Source organism: Corvus cornix, chromosome 3 (assembly GCF_000738735.6).
Source record: "Corvus cornix cornix isolate S_Up_H32 chromosome 3, ASM73873v5, whole genome shotgun sequence".
Lineage (NCBI taxonomy): Eukaryota > Metazoa > Chordata > Aves > Passeriformes > Corvidae > Corvus > Corvus cornix.
This window is the reverse complement of record NC_047056.1, coordinates 95,339,188-95,362,148: the sequence shown is the minus strand read 5'-3', so window position 1 is coordinate 95,362,148 and position 22,961 is coordinate 95,339,188.

The window sequence follows — 22,961 nt, the reverse complement described above, 5'->3', positions numbered from 1 at the left end:
GAACCAAAGGTAGCCTAAAATCCAGATCTCCCAAATTCTGATGGTCCTGGCATGCCCATCATTCCAAAGCCAGTATTAATCAGTGTCTTCTAGGACACTCTGGACACATGCATCAATAAAGGCCCCTTTGGGGACAGTCCTGGCAATATCTATTTTGTGGCTCCATAACAGCCCCAATGTCCCTGGTCAGACAAAGTGGTGGTGCACAAAAACTCTAGACATCAAAAGACACTAGGGGAGGAAGGCATGGAGTGTTCATTTTATTGCTTTGTTAAAAGTCAGCATTTCAAACATGCCTAAAGTAGTCCTATAAGGCAAATAAATACATATTTAGGACTGAAAAGGCTTTTGGGGGAAGTTAAAATTGTGTTTCTGGTAAGTTTTCCTCATAATCCTGTATCTCTGACATTTCTTTAATTTCTCCTTTCATGATATATGTTAACAGAACTATGTGGTGATTTTATTCTGTTTTTTATTACTCCAATGCCAAAATCTATTAACTGAGCTAAATAATTTAGTTATCTTACCCTTTAAACTAGGAGATGTTAAAAGGACCAATGCAGCTAGGGATTTCTTCAATCATTTAATTCACCCACCTGAAAATATGATACAGTCAAACAACAGGGCCACCATTTGAACACCCATCTAAATTATAGCTGTTTATTTAAAATGTTTTGCCACCAAGTGGTACTAAAAGCAGTATGGTTCTGATTAAAACAACAAGTTTTATCCTGGCAATCTTCCTCCTCTCCTAACGTACTTCAATTATTTATTGAAGAGTTTTTCTTATGAGGTAAAAAATATAATACCAAGGTTAGCTGTATTTCTCCTTTCTCTCCCCTATCTTCACCACTGATACTAAATAATGTAATTGCTGAAAGCATCATAAATTGTAAAAATCAATGCTCAGCAGGGACTAAAAGCTGGAGAGCACTGCAGTCCCAAAAGCTGTCAAAACACAAGTGAACAGCTTCAGTATAAGGAGAATTTTTGGCTGGTGCACAGCTGTCTATTTTCATTCTGTGATCTTCATATTCCTACTCCCCTTCCCCTAACAGTAGTTGGCACTGCAGACATGCCTTTATTGTGACTTAGTGGTTTTGTGGATGTTTTTGACAAGCACTGCTGGCTTAAGTACTCTTCATATGAATTATGGCAATAAATAAAAGGCCTTAGGTAACCTTTCCCCCTCTCCAGAGCTTATTATACATTGTTTTGGTACAAATAGCATTAATACTTTTATTTTTATCATCTTTGTAACATGGTGCTGCTAATGTTTTAGGAATGACTGGTTTATTGAGTTGCAATATCTACAGACCTTGTATCATACTGTCGGATCCAATGTACGGTCTCCAAAAGCTGCTGCAGTTAATTTGCACACAGTCATTTGTTTGCCAGAGCTGAGCACACTGGGATTTGGCACTCTCTGTGTGGAGTTTGCAGATGGTTGGTTCCCCTGTGGAATCTTCAAGCCTCTGAAGGAGGGATCAGCTCACGCCCCACCTACTTCTGCCATTTGAGCCCTCTGCGGGACACAGAGGGCCAGTCTATTCATGTCTATGCCTCTCCTGATTAAACTGTCTACCCTGAAAAGAAAATTGCAAGAGCCATAGACACAGAAGATCAAAGAAAGGAGAGTGTGGCATAGTCTAATGAAGAATACATCTGGCTAAAGGATAGGGAGCATGGGTACTGCTCCCTGCTACAAAAATATTTCAGAAGAACTTTTTTTTCACCTGAAATGCAATGCATTCCTCGAACTAAGACCCAAAACCTGGGCATTCTGGTAGCAGTTTCCAGCCACTAAGGCTTCCTTCTTGTTCATGTTTGCTGTCATTTGGTCTCTTAAGAAATTGAAGGAACATCTTTATCATTTGAAAGTTAAAAGATGTAAGCTTTTTCTTGGCCTCTGGTGCTCTTTAATTATTTTTCTGGTAAGAACATGCCACCTACCAGGCCCTTCTAATGCAAGTGCAAACAGCAATAGTCTCAGCAAGTGGAACAGTCCCAAGAATGTTGAGAAATGTGTTTGCTCCACACCTGTGGGATATTAGTTACAAAAAACAAAGTTGAAAATGTTCAGCACTTCAGAGCTGCTCACATTTCATAGAATTCTTTTTCTTTAGTTTAAAAACACTTTAAAATATTTTTACTGAATCTATTTTTCCCTTTTAACAGAAGCAGCAATAACAAACCTTCAGCAAATAACAATCAATTTCTATTTTTTTAAAAAACAAGGCAATGGTGTGCAGCTCTGCAATGCGTAATTTCTATTTATAATATATTTATGGCATGTAATAGGTTAATAATATAACAATGTATTTCAGACCTGTGAAGAAGTTTACCTTTTCATTGTCATTTTCCAAAAATCTGTAATATCATACTGAATGATTGTGTATTTCAGGTTAGAAATTTGGCCTATGATAACGTGAATAGAAACATAAAGAAACATGAGAAATCAACAAGTTTAAACTGCTCTTCTATAACATGCTAATATAGACAATCCACATAATAACTTTTACTTAAAACTACCAATCTGGCATTTTAAAAAGTGAATTTTTGTATGTGTGCAAAAGGAAAACTAAAGTACCAAATGTCTGGCTACTTTATCAGAATAGCACTTTACATCCTTTAAGAAGCTATCAGGCTATTACATATGACTAATATATCAAGTTTCAATGCAGCATTTATTCAAAATTTAATAGAGATAATAGTAACATAAAAGCTACCCTCTGGATCTTATAATTAAAAGGACAAGAGCCTGAGAGTCATAAGAAGGGAACGTAAAGTTAATTACTTGCTTGTGTGCAGAAGAAGTCTATAATCTTAAATAGTAGCCAATTTATAGGTTTGAATTCCTGAACACTAATGTATTAGGAGAATCATTTCTACTTCTGATAATTTCTTCATATAATTATGATTAGACTCTTAGCTGTAGTTTAATTTACTATGCCACTTCCCAACACGCCCCTTTCTCTATGGTTTTGTTTACCAGAGCAAAGATTTCAGGCACTAATATGGTCTGAAAGCTTACAGTAAATCTAAACAGTAAATATGTTTTACAGTCAGTTATAGCAGAAAATAAAAAGTGATAGTACTGCGTATTTCTTAGTAGATATAAAATCCAGTGGGGGTAAAAGATATTCTAAAGTATTAGCTTTACTCCATTTACTCTATGGGTAAAATTAAGGTTGAATTTAAAAATAAATACTTTTGTTTTCTCCAGAAATAATTTTCAGCTAGTCTGGTGTCTATGGCAATTTTCCAAGTTTTCCAAGTTTTCTTTTCAGTGTCAGTTCCTCTGGGAGATTAGGAGAAGTAAAGAGGTGTAATGCTGTAGATGCTGAACCAGAAGACTTTTCCAAATTGCTCTTGAGGAATTTTTATTTCCTACTGTACATCATGTACAACCCTATTTCTTTCCTATTGCACATGAGAAACAGAGGGATGAAAATTTATTTGAAAAAATATTTCAAGATTAAAGCAACAGCACAAACAGATGGTATGATGACCAAGCTGACAAAGTAAATGAAACTTTTTAATATCAAAAGGCAGGGAGGAAGGCAGGAAGGAAGGAAGGAAGGAAGGCAGAAAGAAAGAAAGAAAGAAAGAGAAAGAAGAAAGAAGAAAAGAAAGAAAGAGAAAGAAAGAAAGAAAAAGAAAGAAAGAAAGAAAGAAAGAAAGAAAGAAAGAAAGAAAGAAAGAAAGAAAGAAAGAAAGAAAGAAAGAAAGAAAGAAAGAAAGAAAGAAAGAAAGAAAGAAAGAAAAAAGAAAGGAAGAAAGAAAAAGAAAGAAAGCAAGAATGACATGAAATCTGAGAAGGAAGGAAGGGGGAATATAGTAAACCCCCCATATTTCAGAAGGCATTAAATAAGTTATGAAAAACTGCAAGTTTATCAATTTTCTATGACTAACAGGCAGGAGGCAAGACCTTGCTATATTTTAATCATACCCTTAAAATTAATTCAGACAGAGAAAGGCCACATGCCTTTTACATAATCCTGAATTATGACAAAATAGAGACATGTTCAGCTGTGTTTATCTCTCATCAAATGTACTGATATTTCAGCATGATTATTGTAACATAGATATGCTTAATATGTCTTCCAGCAAGACTAGATGACCTTGCTTTCTATGATGGGTATTCCTAAACTTTCTTTCCTGTCAGTAGTTAAAAATGTACAATAAGCATCACCTAATTTGCACGACAAATTAAATCTAAAGATACGTGTCTGTCCATGATGGTACGTGACTATCACATTTTCAAGATCCTCATGTAAGTCTGAATGTCACCTTACACTGCCAGAAAATAAAAAGATTAATTAAAAAGTACCATTATGTTTAAGTGCCACAAATCTTGAATTCTGATTCAGTGAATATGCTGTTTTCTCTTCTATTTTTAATTTTACTTTCCTAATTCTTGTTTTTCTAAAATACTATGTATTATCTTATTATATCTGTTCATGTAATAGTTAGATCTACCCAGCCACTTCCACTTCCATTGCCATTTATTTTGTATTTGTAATACAAATTAGATTGTTCTCTGTGCTTTCTAAAATAAAGTGTTACATAGCATATAGTTCTATGTGCTATATGCATATAGCATATATATATATAGTTATATAGCATATAGTTCAAGATAAAATGCTGATACAATTATAGCTGCATAATATGTTGGATTTAAGTCAAATTAAATAAAATAATTTCCCAGAAGTGACATAATACCTTGGTGGATCTGTGTGCAATTCTAAGTTATTAGGGCATAATTGTAGAGAGCGTGATGTCTAACACAGAAAAAATTCACATGATGGTGTGAAAATACAATTACTGAAATAACCTTTCCTTTCCCTGAAATAGACTAAGACATAAGAAATATATTAACATATAGAGGTTATACTTTTAGAAAGCATTTAACAGTTTACTTTCACTCTTCTACAGATGCGTCTACAATTAATGTCATTATATAGTAATTGATGTCATAACCAGTAACAATGGCATTACCCAGAATTCACATATGCAGAAGTTCTTTTGGGATAAGCATCCCTTTGTACAATGAAGAGACTGTATTTTGGTTAGTAAGTGATTATTATGGACTAACAAATAGTAAATACCATTTTAACTAATGATCAAAGAGTTAGAGAATGAGTAAGGAGACCCCATCCACTGTCTTGTATGGCTTAACCATACAGAAAGTGAGTATTTGTTCTTCTAATAATGATACATATTTTTATGGGTTTATATTTGTAATAAATACTGATACACTAAAGACTTACAGCCGTTTTCATAACTTTAATACAGACTGAAGAGAGAGGACTGGTAGAGAGGATTAGTTTTATTCTATCAGAAGAATCACTGTATTTGACAGACTTGTAAAAATGTATCTACTGGATTCACATTAGAAGGTATTTTGACATAGAATTTTAAAAATCATAATTTGAAGACCAGTTCTCACTGGATTTGTATCACATTTTGGAATAAAGGTGGTGTAATGGCACTTCCTGGTACCAGAGGGCATAGTAGTTTTCAGAGTAAAAGAAGGTACTTCATCAGAGGAACATACACAATGACAAAATTGCACTTTTTCTTATATTCACTGATAACAGCAATAAAAGGAAGCTTCCTTTTTAAAGAGAAAACATATATATGACACTGATTAAAATTCACACAAATTTAGACAATTGCACTATGACATCGGAGTGAACATAAAATTATCTTGGAATGATTTGCAATAGCATACCCTTGCAGCACTGTGTCACAAGGTCACTCATGCTCATTCTGTCTTCCAAAGGATGGGATGAACATCTGGGTGAGTGCTACAGCCAATGCAGCTCCTTACCAGTGCCTGCCTCCAAATCAATCAGTACCTGTCTTAAATCAATACCTGTCCTAATCATGGCAGCCCACTAGTTTATCACTCTAGAATAACACACCTGTGGTGTGATATTTTCAGTGGTCCTTTGCCTCTCATCATTAGGTACAATTCTGCTCTGCTACTTACTGTTCGTTGATAAGTACGTCTCCTTCATTTTTTTCTGGCACTCAGTTTTGCAACTCAGCAGGGTTCATTTCCCAGCAATAGCAGTGGAAGAAGGTGTGAATCAGCAAAGGATAATCAACCACCTACTGCCCTATCATCACAGGATCAAGCAGGAAACAGTGCAATAGATAAGGTATACTGTCTTGGAGCAATTGATTTTGTGGTCCTGTAATGCAAAGACACGTATTTGCTGTACATGTCCAATAATATACTTTCTGGAAACACTACCATATGATCTTCTGGTTTAGTTTCATTGATTCTAAAACTGGATTTGCATTATTGTCTAGATTGCTGGGCCTGGATCTCAATATGTATTTCTAAGAGTATGTAGCCCACTTGTATTTGGATATAAGGGGTTGGATGAATCCTTTTTAAAATCTTTTATTCAGGTTAAGATACAGAGCCAGAACACTCTCACAATTAATGTCTTTACATTCTTAAATCCTGAATGTTATGTCAACCAACCTGATAGACTTCTACAAAGAGATGACTGGCTTCATGAACAAGGGGAGAACAGCAGAGAAATTGCTGTTCTCCACAGCCTGGAAAACTTCTGGAGAACAGAAGGCTCTGGAGGTGGAGATCTTATCAGTGTGTATAAATACATGATGTGAGGGAAAGGAGAAAAGAGAAACAGGCTCTTCTCAATAACACCCAATGACAGAACAAGAATCAATGAGCACAAACTGAAACACGGGACATTCTCTATGAACAGAAGAAACCTTTTTACAGTGTGACAGTGGCACAACTCGTCCAGAGGCACTGTGGAGTCTCCCTTCTTCAAAATGTTCAGAAACAGACTGGACATGGTTCTGAGCATCCTGTTCTAGGCGACCCTGCTCTGAGCAGGAGGTCAGACTTATGGTCTCCTGAGGCCCCTTCTAATCTCAGCATTTCTGCAACCCTGTGTCCATCCTTCTTTCTTGCTCACTCACATCTTCTGTTGGCTTGTACTAAAGGTCTATCAAAAGCAGAATAATTTTAGGAGACTTTCACTGTTCTCAGAATCAATTAAATTAAAACATTACTTACTAAACCCAATTCTCCAATTTATATGCTAGATACATACATTGAATAGAAGCACATGTACAACTGAGGGCATAAACCACCCCAGGTAGTGTACATTATTTATGATGGAGTTCAACAGCTTTTTGTATTTCATTTCTCCCTCATCATATAAGCCAGAGTGCTACTACTGAAGGCAAATGAAAATATTTACAGTAGATCAGGAGAGATAATTTTTTTAGGCTCATGATAAAAAAATAATGCATAGTTTTATGCTTTGGGAATTCATCTCCCATGTCCTGCAAAATATAGTACTGAGACGGGTTATAATGGATCCAGTTTATCTGGTGCAAATACTGTAAGATATGATTTCCCCTTCAGCTAACAAGAATTTGCTAATTATTAGCATGGATGATTAAGTGTTTTGAAAGAACAGTGAGAAGGAAATTGCAGTGAAAAAAATCGTATTAGAAACTTGCAGCAATACTTATTATTCCCATTAAATATGAATCATTTATTAAGAAAAGTGACTGTAAGTGATACACATGCATTCACAGATAACCCAGTGTGAGGCTTATGAAATTAATGGGAAATAGAGCAATCTTTGTAATGTCCTGTGTAATGGCTAGATGGCTAGTCCCTGCTAATATAGCATGAAGCACTTTGAAGGGTCATGGCCTTACCTCCTTGCCTCACTTCTGGTCACTGTACAGCAAACTCGGTACTGTGACTTGCGCAGAAGTACCCAGGATGTGTGTCTTTTCCTTGATTAGATACATTCTATAGAAAAAGCACAGTCAGACCTGGTTAAGACTGAAGGAAGTTAGAACGAGTGAAAATTAAATCAGTTGCCCTGGAAACAAACAGAAATGCTCGTGAGTAAGGTCCATATCACAGCAGACATTTGGGTCCCCTACATTTTATTTAAAAAAAACAGGTATCAGGAACTCAAGTTTACAAAAATGAAATCATTTATTCAAATCCTATTTTACTAATATTATTAAGAAAGAAGATCATAGAATCATAGAATGGTTTGGCTTGGAAGGCACCTGTAAAGGTCGTCTTGTCCAACCCTGCTGCAATGAGCAGGGACAGCTTCAACTTGATTAGGTTGCTCAGAGCCCTGCCCAACCCTTGAATGTTTCCCAGGGATGGGGCATGTATATATGGATGCACCATGGACGTGGTAAATACAAAGATTTTTCAAAGGATATAGTGTCAAATTACTCTGCCTACATCTAATAGAGGGTGGCCACACATCTGCAATACTGAAGTTGTGTTTAAAAGAACTATGAGTCTTTTAGATGAAATTATGAAGATGTTTTCCCTAGGTTCTCAAGCACCACACTGAGGCTTTCTCCTCCAAAAGACAGGCAAACATAATGATATTGGCAATACTGAAGAGGGAAGCTTTTTATATGTTGAAACTACTGGGCTATTTCCTTGCCTTTAATCTCCTATTCTCTGCACAGTTCCTGAGTAGACGCAGTAACAGACCTAAGGACTACCTTACCTACTCATTAAATATTTATACTTTTCGATGAAAAGAAAAAATGAAGACTTTAAAGAAGAATATAAAGTAAAGCATAAAAAAGAAATAGCAAGACAACCTGACTTGAGCTCATTCTAGTGTTTGTTAGAGAAGTTACATTTGGTTTGTTGAGTGTTTACATCTGCAAGAGGGTGCAGATGCCCAGGCCCTGGCAGCAGCGGGGGCTCTGTGAGGGGAGGCCGGGCTGCCCCAGCCGGACACAGCCGGTTCCAGCTGGATCCAGCCAGATCCAACCACCCACCGCAGGGCGCGGCTGAGCCCACGGCCGCAGCAGAGGTGCCTTGCAGATTATTTAACAAGGAGAAAAAAAACACTGCACAGGCAGTGAGGAATGAGGAAAAAAAAGTGAAACAACCCTGTGAGCTGGGGAAAAGAGGAGAAAGAGCAGAGATTCTCCTACAGCCTGTGGAGGGAACACGGGTGGAGCAGACACCTACACTGCAGCCCATGGAAGACCCCACATTAGGGCAGGGGGATATTCCCTGAAGAACTGCAGCTCATGGAGACCCCACACCAGGGCAGACTTAACCTGAGTGACTGCAGCCCATGAAAAGGACCCATGCCAAAGCAGAAGAAAAGAGTGAGGAGGAAGGAGCAGCAGAGAGGAACCACTGTTTACTGACCATAGACCCCTGCTCTCCATTTTCCCAGTGCTTCTCAGAGAGCAAGAGAGGAGTCAGGAGAAGGGGCAGGAAAAGTGTTGGTTTAATGTATGTTTCTCAGTATCTGAATCTATTTTTATTGGCAACAAGTGAAATTATTTTTCCTCAAGTCAAACATGGTTTGTCTGTAATGGTCACTGGTAAGTGTTCTTGAATTTATCTCAACCCACAAGCTCTCTCATCCTACTTTTTGCCCTGTCCACTGAGGACGGGAAGTGAGTGAGCAGCTGGATGGGAGTTTGGCTGCTGGCCAAGGCTAATTTGCCATTGTACGTGAGTCTTTTTCATATTAAAATTTAGCTGACAGATGAGCAATCCTCGAATAAAAAATATTCCCACAAAGATTTCTCTGTAAAATCCTCATTAGAACATGAATACTTTCCCTTGTGACTATACAAAGGTAGATATTTTATGTCCAGCTTAGATCCCTTTCTGCAATCTAATTTGGTTTATATTTCATTACAGCTTTCTCACAAGCTTTAGTTTAAGAAATAACAGGGTTGAACAGTTAAGAATAGAGCTATGGTGTCTTAAAAAAATTTCTAGCTCAGGAATTTTCTTATTAGGAAAGCTTATCCTTGATTTCATTTGTAAATCCAGATATAAAGCCTGCCTTCATTCCTTCCCTTTCATTTATAATATCCAGATTCCTAAAAAAAATCAGAAGTTATTATGCTATATTTTATATTTATTAGTCTGTATTTTGTATCTGACTCTTTCTTTCTGAGTAGACTCTGTTTACATTAGTTTTCCTCTTACTGTTACACACGATTTCTTCAATTTATCAAAATCGTTATGAGCTTCCCAAGGTTCTTGTGATCTCTCCAGAATTGGCCTTGTCAGGATATTTTATCAGGCACTTTCATCTTTAATTCACTAAACACTGAGTTTCTATGTAAGAAAAAGTATAAACTAGAGCTTACAGCTGGGAATTCCTCTGTGACAAGGTAAAGAGGCTTCTGTTTTCATTAAAACCAAACATTTACTTTTATATTTAATTATAGTCAAAATTTGAATAAAGGTGTAATATAATTTGTTAGAACTACAGACATAAATGGAAAAGTGGTAAGGTATGCCCAATTTCCCAGTTTTTGTAAGAATTATACCAGCCAGATTAGTGGTCTTGTGTATTCCCTCATCTGGTTCTTCAAGACTACACTGACTCCTTTAACAGACTGAATCATAAACAGAACAAAAATAAACAAAAAAATGTACTTTATTATAAACTTTGATCCTTCAGAAAATTTAAAAAGTCTTCCTTTATCAGGAATTTGGGCAACAAATTACCTTCCATGGCTTCCAATGCTTCCTCATTCATAATCTGAATCTTGAAACAATTATTAAGTGGAAAAAAGGTGGGGATGGAATAAACTCATGAAACGCAGCAATGAATACATGGGCATGTCTGTTGCTTAGGGAATCTGCCCACTCTGAGAAGTCCCAATTTATGTTTAAATAACTTCCTTCAGTGTAAGGGCTAGTTCATGCAGATGACATACCCTGTTCTCCCTCCCCTCTTACCAGCTGTTCCTTCCTACCCTGCACTGTTTCACAACAAAATCACACAGCTGTTTGTGAGGTTTCATGTTCTATCATCTAGAATCCTGGCACCAATGGAAAAAAACCTTTAAAGATGACTCATTCAAGAAGCAATCGCTTCTAGCATTCTTTTCTGTCTTTCACTCAATCTACTCACAGTTCAACATTCAGGATTTGCAGAATGCTGGCCTCAAGTCCATCAGAATGTCCACAGAAAAGCTGTTCCATCTGAAGAAATTATATTCACGTGTACAGCAGCTAGGGAAATCTTCTTCAGGGATATTAAAAACAGGTTTCACTTCTCAGCAATAAATCTTGCCGCCATGTGATACACCACTTCAAGAATCCACAGATCCACTCACCAAAAACCAACATATTCAGTACTCAGCAAAATTTTTTCCACTACATATACATCAAATGTCTTTGTCTGTTCTTTTACAGGCAATTCAGTTCTATTAGAACAGACAATTCAAGGGCACATTAGTGTATATATATGGTGAAGAATACTAAGGAGAATAGGAAGTAGGTCATGGTGTGGTTCCAGCTAGCAAAAGATAAAGAAATTTGAGTAATATAGGAAAACTAGACAGGGAAATGGGAACAAAAGTGGCTGGTATCATCATCAGGATAAAGGAAATTCAAAGACCTTGACAAAAACTAAGAGCAGAAATTGGCAGCAGTGCACCTTACAAATTACTCCCAGGAACTTCCACTAAATATCCTGGGAAGCATTTTTATATGTTTCTTAGACATGTATGACTATAACCGCAGACATCATGTGACACACATTTAAAATAAGAAAAATACTATGCTCCAATGCAATTACAGTATAATGCAATAATCTAAGGAAGCAGAGAGAGCATGAAGAGTCAGCCTTATCAGAGATACTTTCAGTAACTGTGATATTGTAGCCAAGATTTTAATGGAATGCAAAACACACCTAAGTATGCAATTATTTTTTGTTTCAGAATCAAAATCAGCTATAATTTAATCTGTCTTTGTTTCACTTATACTATGGCCTAGTTTTCCACACACATCCATATTTGTACTTTTGAATATATTTACCTGGGTTTTTTTTACTATATGCATAATTTAAACCACCACAAAAAGCATACAAGAAGAAATTAGTGTGAAGAAAAATGTACTCAGAGCTTTTCCACTGAAATTGTGGTTCTGAACTGTGCCTTTAGTTGAATGACTTTTACTTTTTTTTATCATTCAGTAATCAATACTCCAACCAATAATATTAGGCACTCAGAATTTTAATGATGGAATTATTAAGGTTTCCTTTGTTTCATACTGGCCAATTTTCATGGATGTTTTTAGGGGGAGAGTTATTACCTAATATTCTCCTGATTATGGGATATTTATTTCCATATCCTCTTCACCTCCCAATATTACATTTTCTCTCTGTCTCTGATACTAACCCCATTCCCTGTTTCATTTTGCCTATAACAGAACAACTTCTTTTGAAATCCATGGTAGTTTTGGGTGGGGTAGGGTTAATTTTCTTCCCAGTGGCTGGTATGGGGCTGTGGTCTGGATCTGTGCTGAACACAGGGTTGCTAATACAGAGATGTTTTGGTTATTGCTGAGCAGGGCTTACACAGAGCCAGAGCCTTTTCTGCTTTCCATGCTGCCACACTGGTGAGGAGTTTGGGGGTGAACAGGAGGTTGGGAGGAGACACAGCCAGGACAGGTGATCCAGACTGACCAGAGGGATATTCCAGAGGACCATGCTTAGTATAAAAAGTGGAGGGAAGGGAGAAGGGGGACACATTTGGAGTGATGACACTTGTCTTCCCAAGGAACCGCTGCACATGATGGGGTCCTGCTGTCTTGGAGATGGCTGAACACATGCCTGCCCTTGGGAAGCAGTGAATTAATTCCTTCCTTTGCTTGTGTGTGTGTCTTTTGCTTTCTCTATTAAACTGCCTTTGTCTCAGTCCATGAATTCTCTTTCACCCTTCCAGTTCTCTTCCCCAGTCCTGCTGGTGGGGGAGAGAGCGAACTGGCTGTATGGGGGCTGGTTGCTGGGTGGGGCTAAACCGCGACAAAATGCCAAATAACCTGCTTAAAACACATCCTTTGCTACAAATGAAATAAAATGACAAAAGTTTCCTCTGTTGATAAAGCAAAGCTAGCAGTATCATTTTTGTTGTCCTGTTGGATGCAGGAAGATGGCTGCACTTGCAGTATAATGATTTGCCTCTACTTTCATTCAGATAAAAGCAATCCTGTTTTTCTCTAGGTCTATGACAAATCTATATTATGAGTCACTTTCTGTAAGGTTGCTGTAGGTGCATTACATCGCAGGGAGAGGTACAACTCAGCATTGCATTTCCGTATTATATCACTTGAACAATTCTGCCAAGTTCTGTCAGCAGGAGGAAGGGTCAGGTTCAAAATCTGTGAGTTCTTTGTAAAATTACAAAACAAAACCAGATGAGTATTCATTCAAGCACCTGGAAAAATGAAACCCTTCCTCTCAAGGCCAAAGGTAGTCAATACTTTCCTCTTCTCAAGGAGTATGTATTTTCATGCATATAATAAAACAAACAAAAATAAAACAAACCCAAAGCATTTATATTAAGGTGAAAGAGAGCACAAGCAGCAAGGAATTAGCAAAATGTAATGTATAAGGCACATAATCCAAAATTAATTTTGACAATAAAACTTTTTCTTTGCTTCTTTTTGTGCTGACACATGTATCCATTGAATAAATGTCCTGTTGACTCACTTATTTCTTGGTTTTATTCTCTTGTGACTTGGATTTATTTCCTTTAGTTAGTGAACAGTCAGACTCAGGAATTCACTTGCATGGATCCATTTCAGTGGAAACACTCAGCTCTTCTTTGGAGCTTTTCTGCTCTAATTAGCAGAGCTTTAGTGCTAAAGTACCTAATTTATGATCAGGTCAGAGCCATCTTGTACATGGTCTGCCCAGACGAAGGACAGGGGATCTTTCTAAACCCACTCCACAAGTGAAGTACACCCATTAAATGACCTCTTGACTACATCTTCAAGCATCTTTGCAATGACCTGGTGAACCATGAGCATCTACTTTCAGATTTGTAAATGCTGTGCAGAAAATTGTATTTTTTCCCAGGTGAGCTGCTGTAACAATCTGCAGCAAAGAAGTGCCCTTTTATTTTTAGTGCCAAAACTATGCTGATTTTAGCTCTATGCTTATTTTGAGAACTGTTTTAAATTCTCATTTAGCTCTTGATGCAACCTAGAGCTTCAGCAGAATGTGCCTTTCTTGTGATTTCTCCTCTTGATCCAGCTGTAAATTGCAGAGTACTGATTCAGTTTTGATCCATGAAAACAAATGGAACAAAATGGTCCTTAGCCACCACACATTTTTTCTTTCTCATTTCTTTCAGCTGTGTCTAGAAGCTAGAAGATGGCGAATCTAGTTTCTTTATTTAGTGTGGAAGAATGACTAGTGAAAGCTGAAACACTATCAGCCTTTAAGCTCTTTAGATTTGAAATGTAGCATCAATTCTAAGGTTTAGTGTTTGTATTTGTTGGTTCATATTCCAGTTGAGGATCTGGACCGTAGTCTAAATTAGCCAAATGTGATGCTATCATCTAATAGGCATAGCAGAAGAATAAAAACCTGAAGTATCATTATTTCAAGTTTCCACTGAGCCATAACACATAACCCTCTGATACTAGAAATGTAGCTGACAGCTTTCTACCAAGGAAGGTAATTTGTCCAAGTTAAAAAAAACAAAGTTAAAAACAGTTGGTTTCAATGGTAAAGACCAAACCCTAGATGTTTAAATCTCAGAAATGAATTTCTGTTTCTGTTTGACCTCCTAGATGACCTAAGTTTATAGATGATTTGAAACAGATGATGCAGAAAGAAAAACAATGATACCACCAACAGTTAAAGATTGGGAATGAATTGGGGTTTTTGTCCATATGTTCTTCGGGAGGTAAAGCCAAGGTTCTTGGACTCACTAACCAGGAAATCTGTTCTACTTGGTGGACAGCTTAATTCTTCATTCATTACCTGCCTTCATTTGGAGGGTCCTTGCTTCTAGTGTAATAATTCTTTTTCTGTGTAAATAAAATGAAATAGCATGAGGCAAAAGAAATAAAGGGAGTTTTAAGAAAATTATTTCCTTAAAAGGTGTCCACTTACACCTTTTGCCATTTGTAACACTCTTATTCATGCATATTTTCTCCATGATACCTCATGAACTTGTATGCAGAAATGAGAAGTAAGTCACTTTCAATCTGGAGAAAGATTTCACTCCTAAAAAAAAGGGCTCTTCCTGAAAGTAAGAGCAGGAAAAACAAGACTAAAAAATGAAACATTATGCATGATTTTTGGTTAAAATATGTTTTAAAAAATATTGATTTAAAATCAGAAAAGCCAGGAGATGTTCATAGTTTCACTAAGTTTCAAAAAGTCCAAGGACAGACATCTTGCTTGAAAGCTGTGCAACACTAGAATAAGACAGTTTCAGCCCAGCACGCCTGCATCTGTCAGTACTCAGTAGAGGGCATAACAGGCAAATCATATGTCTTAAGAAGTTACTTCTGACTTATTAGAAACACAGCTCTGCATCCATTCTGGCTGAAAACTTCCAATACAAAAGGACAAGGCCCATCAAGACAAGATCTTTGATAAGGATTCTGTTCATTAGATGATCAAATGTTGAATATTCTGTTTTGAATTAATAAAAGGGATGTTTCTGCTAACAGCAAACAGTATCCCCTTACTGCTGGTAATCACAAAAAGCCTTCCTTCTATGCTGTTGCTCTTTTTCTGCAGGGTACTACTGTGACACATTTCCTGCGATTTTTCTCCTGATTTGTTTCCCTCTTTCCTAAATAAGCATGTAAAGCTAACAAGAAGATTAAAGAAGAGACATAGTCTACAAAGCATATTTAGCATTGTATCTCTTCTACCAGATCTGTCCAAAACTTCTGGGTGACTCAGAATGTGGATGAAACTGGAAGTTTATCAAATGAAAAGGAATCATCTATATAAAACATCAGAAAGCTGAAAGAATTGACAGAAGCGATTGTTCTTGTCACATGAACCACTTTGCATGTAATTCTGTGAGCATTTTCAAGTGTTCTTAGGTTGCATCCCACTGGCCCTTCAACTCCTGGTAAGAGATGGTTTACCAACTCTTCCGCATATCTGTAGTCACTATATCAGAATTAAACTTCTAGGGGAAAAAAATAGTGCCAGTAACCTTCTTTCCCCAAAATACATCCCATTCTATTGAAGAGCACAACTCCACAGTAATTTAAATAATTTTGGATAGGGAAGGACTGTTAAAGCTATTCAGGTCTCTTGTCTTTTTGCTGTCTTGACATTGTCTTCATTCACAACAGAAGGCTACATTTTTTTAAAGTGTATACAGCCTGTGGAAGCAAGATTTAAGAGAACTCTCAAACACCTAAAAATTCTGAAAAAATGACTAAATTATGTACAACATTTCAACGTGTAATTCTGACTTTGAAGGTAATTTTATATACTTATTACATAGTTTCTTTATCTCTGTTTTCAGGTAACTAAAGATCTATGCAAATCTTCCGGTTGTTGATTCCCATCTTGGTTATTCAGCTGATGCCACACTTCTCCAAATCTCACCTCTCTTTGCCAATAAAAAGTTACAGAACTAAAAATGTTGAATTGGGGTCTCAATTTTCAAGAGTGGATAGTGATTTAAAATTGCTGAAACAGCTGGGAATCAAGCACATGAAATTTTAGAGATGCAAGAGCTAGCTTTCAACTGCTGAACTGCTGAATGCTATGGGGAAAATAAGCTTAAAAACAACACAAGAACTGAATCATTCAAATGATGCACTAGAAAATTCTGAAATAAACTGAGCTAATCTTTTCTGTTCTTTATTCTTGTTCTGAAATGCTGTGCAGTTCAAATTTACCATACTGACAGTAGTGGCAGTATCAGGATATAGACAAAACAGCAATAGACCTCATCTTTGTGTTGAAAGTGCCAATAGCAAAAATTAGAGATCAGCATAGTTAGCGGCCCTGTCCAATCCATTAAGGGATACATTATCTTAAGGACAGAATTTTGTAAAAACAACAACCAACCAACCAACCAACCAAAACCCTCAAAAAAACAAAAACCAAACCAAACCAAACCAAAAAAAGGGAGGGGTGTACCAGGTAAGGCTAGAAAATAATTAAATAATTTTGTAAGAAAATACTTTTCTCATAATAAATGGTGTATGGTCAAACTATAAGGGTTCACAAAGAAGGCAGTTCTAACTATGTTCTTCTTTGGAATTTTTTTTCTATGGCTTCGAAATTTCCATAGTTAAAACATAGCTTCTCTGTTAGATAACCCTTACAGGTTGTAAATGCAAACAAATTAGAGTAGCAGTCTTTTCAAAGCAGAGAACAACGACTGTTTGCAGAGTTAGTTGTAATTCACCACGGCAATATATTTTTAAAAATTTTTATTTTCACAGCATGGAAAAAAAAAAATACCTGTCTATCTCCAGCACCAGGAAAGAATTGTGGCATTTTGTCAGTGTAGAAAATAAAGAAAGAGTAGAGCTGCATCACTCCTTGGGAGCCATGGAGAAAGTACTTCTGCACACCTGAAGGAATGTAAATTCATTTGTAAGGCATCCCCTTCTTTTTTTAAATTGGTTTGGCAGGAGGAAGGGTTGGTGTTGGGGTCCCTCCCCTGCCGTGTAGCCCTGGGAGAGGGGCCCTGAGGGCACAGACACGGGGCTTCCCTGCCCCTGCTCAGCCTCGTTCCCATTGGTTGGTTTGTGTTCCCTGCGCGGGCAGAAGGACCCTTGGTCCCGTGACTGGAACAGTTCCTCAGCAGAGCTCCGGCCATGCGGCTGGAGAAATAAACATCTCTGAAACATCTAGCAAGAATCTGTCTGTCCATATATATTTCCTTTCCACGGGACTCCTGGTTTGATATATGCGTGTTGCAGTATCCCCACTGCAACATAATGGTGGAGAATTGAGAGCAGAAAGATCCCCGATCCCTAAGCGACTGATTTGTGTGAGTAAACCCTGGAAACTTTGGATTCCTCTTCTTGGTTTTGCTTTGCTATTCCATATCTAAACTATGGAGGAACCGTGGGAAGACTCTTGGCTCTCAGAGCCGCATATGGACATTTATCTTAAAATGATTCTTGAACAACGATTTGTAAATTTTAGCTTGATTCAAGCTCAAAAAGAACTGAAACACTTCCTGGCATGGTTGTTTAAGAACTTTTTCTATGTTTCTTGGGATTTAATTTTTACCAAGGGCTTCTGGAAAACCGTTTGGCCACAGTTAATATTGGAGTCAAAATACATGCCGATGGAAGAATATTTTCGTGAATATTATTTAATTACCGAGACTGTTGAGCAATGTCAGCTGTGTCCTGGCGAAGGGAAGCCTGGCGCAGGGACCATGCTGCCCAGGCCACGTGCACCGAGCGCTCTGCGAGCAGCAGTGAGGCAGTTCCCGCGCGCGGGCGGAGCCGAGCGAGCCGCAAGTGTCGATGGCGGAGCAAGGCACGGCAGGAGCAGCAGGACCCGGCGGTGCCCGCCCGGCCGCGCGCAGCGCGTGGTGGAGCGAGCCCCGTGAATGCCCGACCGAGAGGGTCAGCGCGCAGGCGGCGGCTGGCGGAGGTGGCGGTGGAATGGAGCTGCGCCCAGCCAAGACGTGCGCTGGAGCAGGGCGCGGGGGGGTCGTCGCTCGGGGGCCCGGCCGAGATGTGGGTACAGCGCCTGGCAGCGGCAGCGAAGCTGCGACCAGAGGAGGCGACGCACGGAGAACTGAGCGGCGCGGCCCGGCCCGGCCCGCGCAGTCCCGAACGCGACCCCGGGAAGAGCGCGCAGGCACGAGCAGCCCCGACAATTCCAACACGGGAGCGACCGAAGGAGAGAGCAAAGACGCAGCGAGACAGAAAACAGCAGCCACTCGGAAAAGGAAAAGATCATAGTAACTAAGATATTAGGGATAGTAAAATGGTATAATGTTAAGCAAAATTATGGTTTTATAACAAGGGTGTGACAACCAGCAAGACATATTCGTGCATAGAACTGCTATTAAAAAGAATAACCCTGAAAAATGCATCCCAAGCTTGGGAGATGGAGAGGTGGTGGAATTCAAAATTGTGCTAGGGAGAAAAGGGTTACAAGCATCGCAGGTCACTGGGCCTGATGGTGTTCCTGTAAAAGGCAGTATATATGCAAAAAATCGTAGTCATGTTAGACAATATCTCCATTGTAAGCCCCCCCTACAGTCTCCCTCTCCTAATCCCACCCTTCCCTTTTACCCTATGTCCTATTACCCCCAGTGTATTCCCAATCCGTTTTTTCATCCATGGTTTCCCTCACAAAACCATGCTTTTGCCAACTGTTTCCCCAAAAATCCCTTTCCAATGCCGAGTGGGGGATGAAAAGGGAAGGGAAGAAGTTAAACCCTCTCCTGCCTCAGTTTCCCCACAAAGCATGCTCAGAGAGTTCTGTCTCCCTTCTGTCAGCCCTAAGGTGTTCCAGAGAATCTGTTTGGACATTTATAGACTCAGAAGGGTGGCTTGTTTTGTTTTTGAAACTGTTCTTGTTATGTTTATTCAGTTGTTTTCATTCTCCTTTTATTAAAATAAAACGGGTGAGGTGTTGGGGTCCCTCCCCTGCCATGGAGCCCTGGGAGAGGGGCCCTGAGGGCACAGACACGGGGTTTCCCTGCCCCTGCTCAGCCTCGTTCCCATTGGTTGGTTTGTGTTCCCTGCGGCGGGCAGAAGGACCCTTGGTCCTGTGACTGGAACAGTTCCTGGGCAGAGCTCCGGCCATGCGGCTGGAGAAATAAACATCTCTGAAACATCTAGCAAGAATCTGTCTGTCCATATATATTTCCTTTCCACGGGACTCCTGGTTTGATATATGCGTGTTGCAGTATCCCCACTGCAACAGGTTGGGGGCTGGGACTCTTTCCCTTTACTAGACCCACTGCGACTGGCATCCCAAAGATGGATGCAGGTAAAAATCCACACTGATGGCATTTGTTTCAGACCCTTCACTGGTAGAACTTGAGAAACCACCTCAGTTCCAGTGAAAATTCACCTCCACAGCTAATCCAAATTTAGGAGCATATTAGATTCCTTACACTTATACACTCAGCTGACTCTTATCGGATGGGTGAGTTATCTAATCACCCAGGACTTTCAGTGATGAAAATAAATAGGTGTCTACAGTAATTTAGTCTTATCTGAGAACACAGATCAGCGTGAACTGCCTTCTGAAAATATCTGTCATTTCCTCTCTTCATTGAACACCGAAGTTCCTCAGTTAAGCAGGTGAAATTAGGAGAGGTAAATCTGGGTCTGTTAGTCCCAGAGGCACTACACCTTTTAAAGTGCTAAGGGTCTGCTTTAAACTTCTGCTAAAGGACTACCATGGTTCTGCTATTCTGCTTGTACATGGTTCTATTGTTCTCTTAATGGTCTTCTTTCTGGTTAATAAAATTAGAGTTTAAAATTTTATCCACTCTTTACTTTTGCTAAGTTTATGCTTTATACTGGATACTAACCACTTTGAAATCCAATACTATGAAAAAGTGATGGTAACACAGGATAGGATCTTCATTTTGTGGGACAAAGTCCTGAATAAAAGCGCTCCATTTTACTAGCTGAGATAATCAGTAATTGTAGCAGCTCTTGTTAATAGAGAACAAGATTAGAGATGATTCTTTGACAGTCAGATATAACATGTTCACATCAAATTGTTTTGGACTCCTTTTCAAAAGTTGACCACTAGTGAAATAAAGTAGCTGACTGAAAAAATTTGTAACCTAAATTCAGTTGTCCAGATTTCTCCTTATAATCTCAAAACTCAGTCCAAAGGGTTGTCTACATACGGAAGAAGGAAAACTCACCATCTTAGAGGAAGTCTAATGAAATCAATGACTTAGCATTGCACATAGGTAAAACCTTATAAAATGAAGGCCTTGTTGCCTTTGTAAAATCATGGCTCAGGCCCGTTACTTTGGCTAAGTAGAAAAGGACTGTGGGAAAGAGACACAGGTGAATTAGGGGTAGAAAAACATGCTGTGTGACTGTCACGTGCTCACATCGTGGTGTATGGTGGTTGGTTGAATTATGTTTGTTATGCCTTAAAACTATGTGAACTGATAACTGGTTAAGTGCTTAAAAAGGCCAGGTTTTTGCAATAAAGCAGCTCTCCTTTGCACCTGCCTGGGGAATCTGCATTGCTCCTTATCGCTACAACTTAGATTAGACTTTTCACACTCATCTGGTCTATCCTGATTTACAACATCCATTTTTCTGTAACAGTAACAGTTTCTGGGAGATGATAATCAATTGGGTAAGTGGTGGGAATACATTTAGGTTTTCCCAATTCATAGCATTGTTGCTGATAAAGAGCCTCATCAAATAACTTCGTTTCTCCACATGGAAGCAAGTGACGTATTTTTGTTTTTCAATCAGGCTGCATCAAGTAATTCATATTTAAAATGAGGATTTTTTCACTCATACATTCTGCAGCCTAATACAAATAATAATCACTAAAAATATTTACAGTTCTCAAAGAACTTTTTGGATGACATATTTGTTTAGGCACTTTTACAATTTTACCTCTGGATTGAAAAAGAAGACATCACTGAAATAATACTGCTCTTTAAGTTGACACTCTCCAAAATTATGAACATAGTCAAAAAAATCACAAAAGTGTTAAGTTTGGATGGCATCTCTGGAAATAGCCTAGTCCAACTTCCAACTCAAGAGTAGGGTCACCTGAGTAGGGTGCCCAGGACTGACTAATCTGGCCTCTCTGATGGGAGTGTCTGCATGAGTGGCTAAGGAAGAGCAACTGATGTCATTTACCTGGACCTCTGTAAGGGCTTTGGCAGGGTCTCACACAACATCCTTGTCTCTAATAGGAGAGATTTGATGGATGATATATTTGATGGCTAAGCGATAAGCTGGATGGATGCACACATAGAGCTGCAGTCAATGATTCAATGTCCAATACAAAACAGTATCAAGTGGTGTATCAATATCTTTATTGATGATATAGACAATGATCAGTAAAAGGTCTTCAGTAAGAAACTTGAGAATTAGCACTTGTATGCCATTCTTTTTTCAGAAATATCTGGAGAATGAGATGGTAACAATATTCTACTTGTGCTACAAATACTGCAAATCTAGGTGCACCTGTGCACTTCCATTTACCTGCATAAACATAAAAGATTAATAAACAGGATAACTTATGCTAATCTTGAATAGAACTGGTTTTCTGATCCTTACTAATTCTTTGTTTCAGAACATATTACTGAGACTTGCTAACAAAGCACATGCTTCGCTCACCTCATGTGCTAGCCTGCATAAAGATGAGTAATCTGCAATTGCCTGGTGTTAATGAAGACAACTGTACTACTTTATTGCTTGTTGTTACTACTTTAGATTTGCATAGTTTCCAAAATGTAGTCTCATCCCTTAATATCAAAGGGATGATTTGTGATTCATCTTATCTTTTTTTTCTACTTAAAGTGATAGAAAATTGGAAAATCTGTTTTCAGACTCAAGTTGGTAAAAACACATGGTTGTCCATATACTACCATTAAAGTACTTTAAATTTAAGAGATGTTTACCTAGGTCCATTCACATATACTAAGAAATTCCTGCTTAGTGCTTTCTCTCAGTAAATAAAACCTTCGTAGATTTTGCAATCTCTTCTCATTTGTCCTGTATTGTGGCTGAATTAGTAAAATCCTCAGACTGTGTAATCTCTATCCGTAATGGCCAAGAACATCTTCACCTAAAAACCACATATCCGAAACCTTTTTTCCAACAGTTAGATCGAGTATGCCTTGAATTTAATAGACATCATGAGATAAATAAAGAATTACATCTACAAGGAAATGTGTCTTTACGCATTTTTCAAAGTACGCTCATAAACCCCATCTGCTCAGTCATGAAAAACTTCCAGTTGAACAGTGAACAAAATAGCAAACAATTTTAAGCTGAATTGCCAGAATGTTCCCCACAAATAATTTCTATTAATGAAGTTTTTCTGTCAGATGAGCAGTGTCACTTTCTACAACAAAGCCAGATAGATTCATGAGGCCATAAAAGGCACATGGCCTCTTCCAGCTGCAACAAGGCTGAAGTGCATGGCCACAAAAAGAGACAAGGA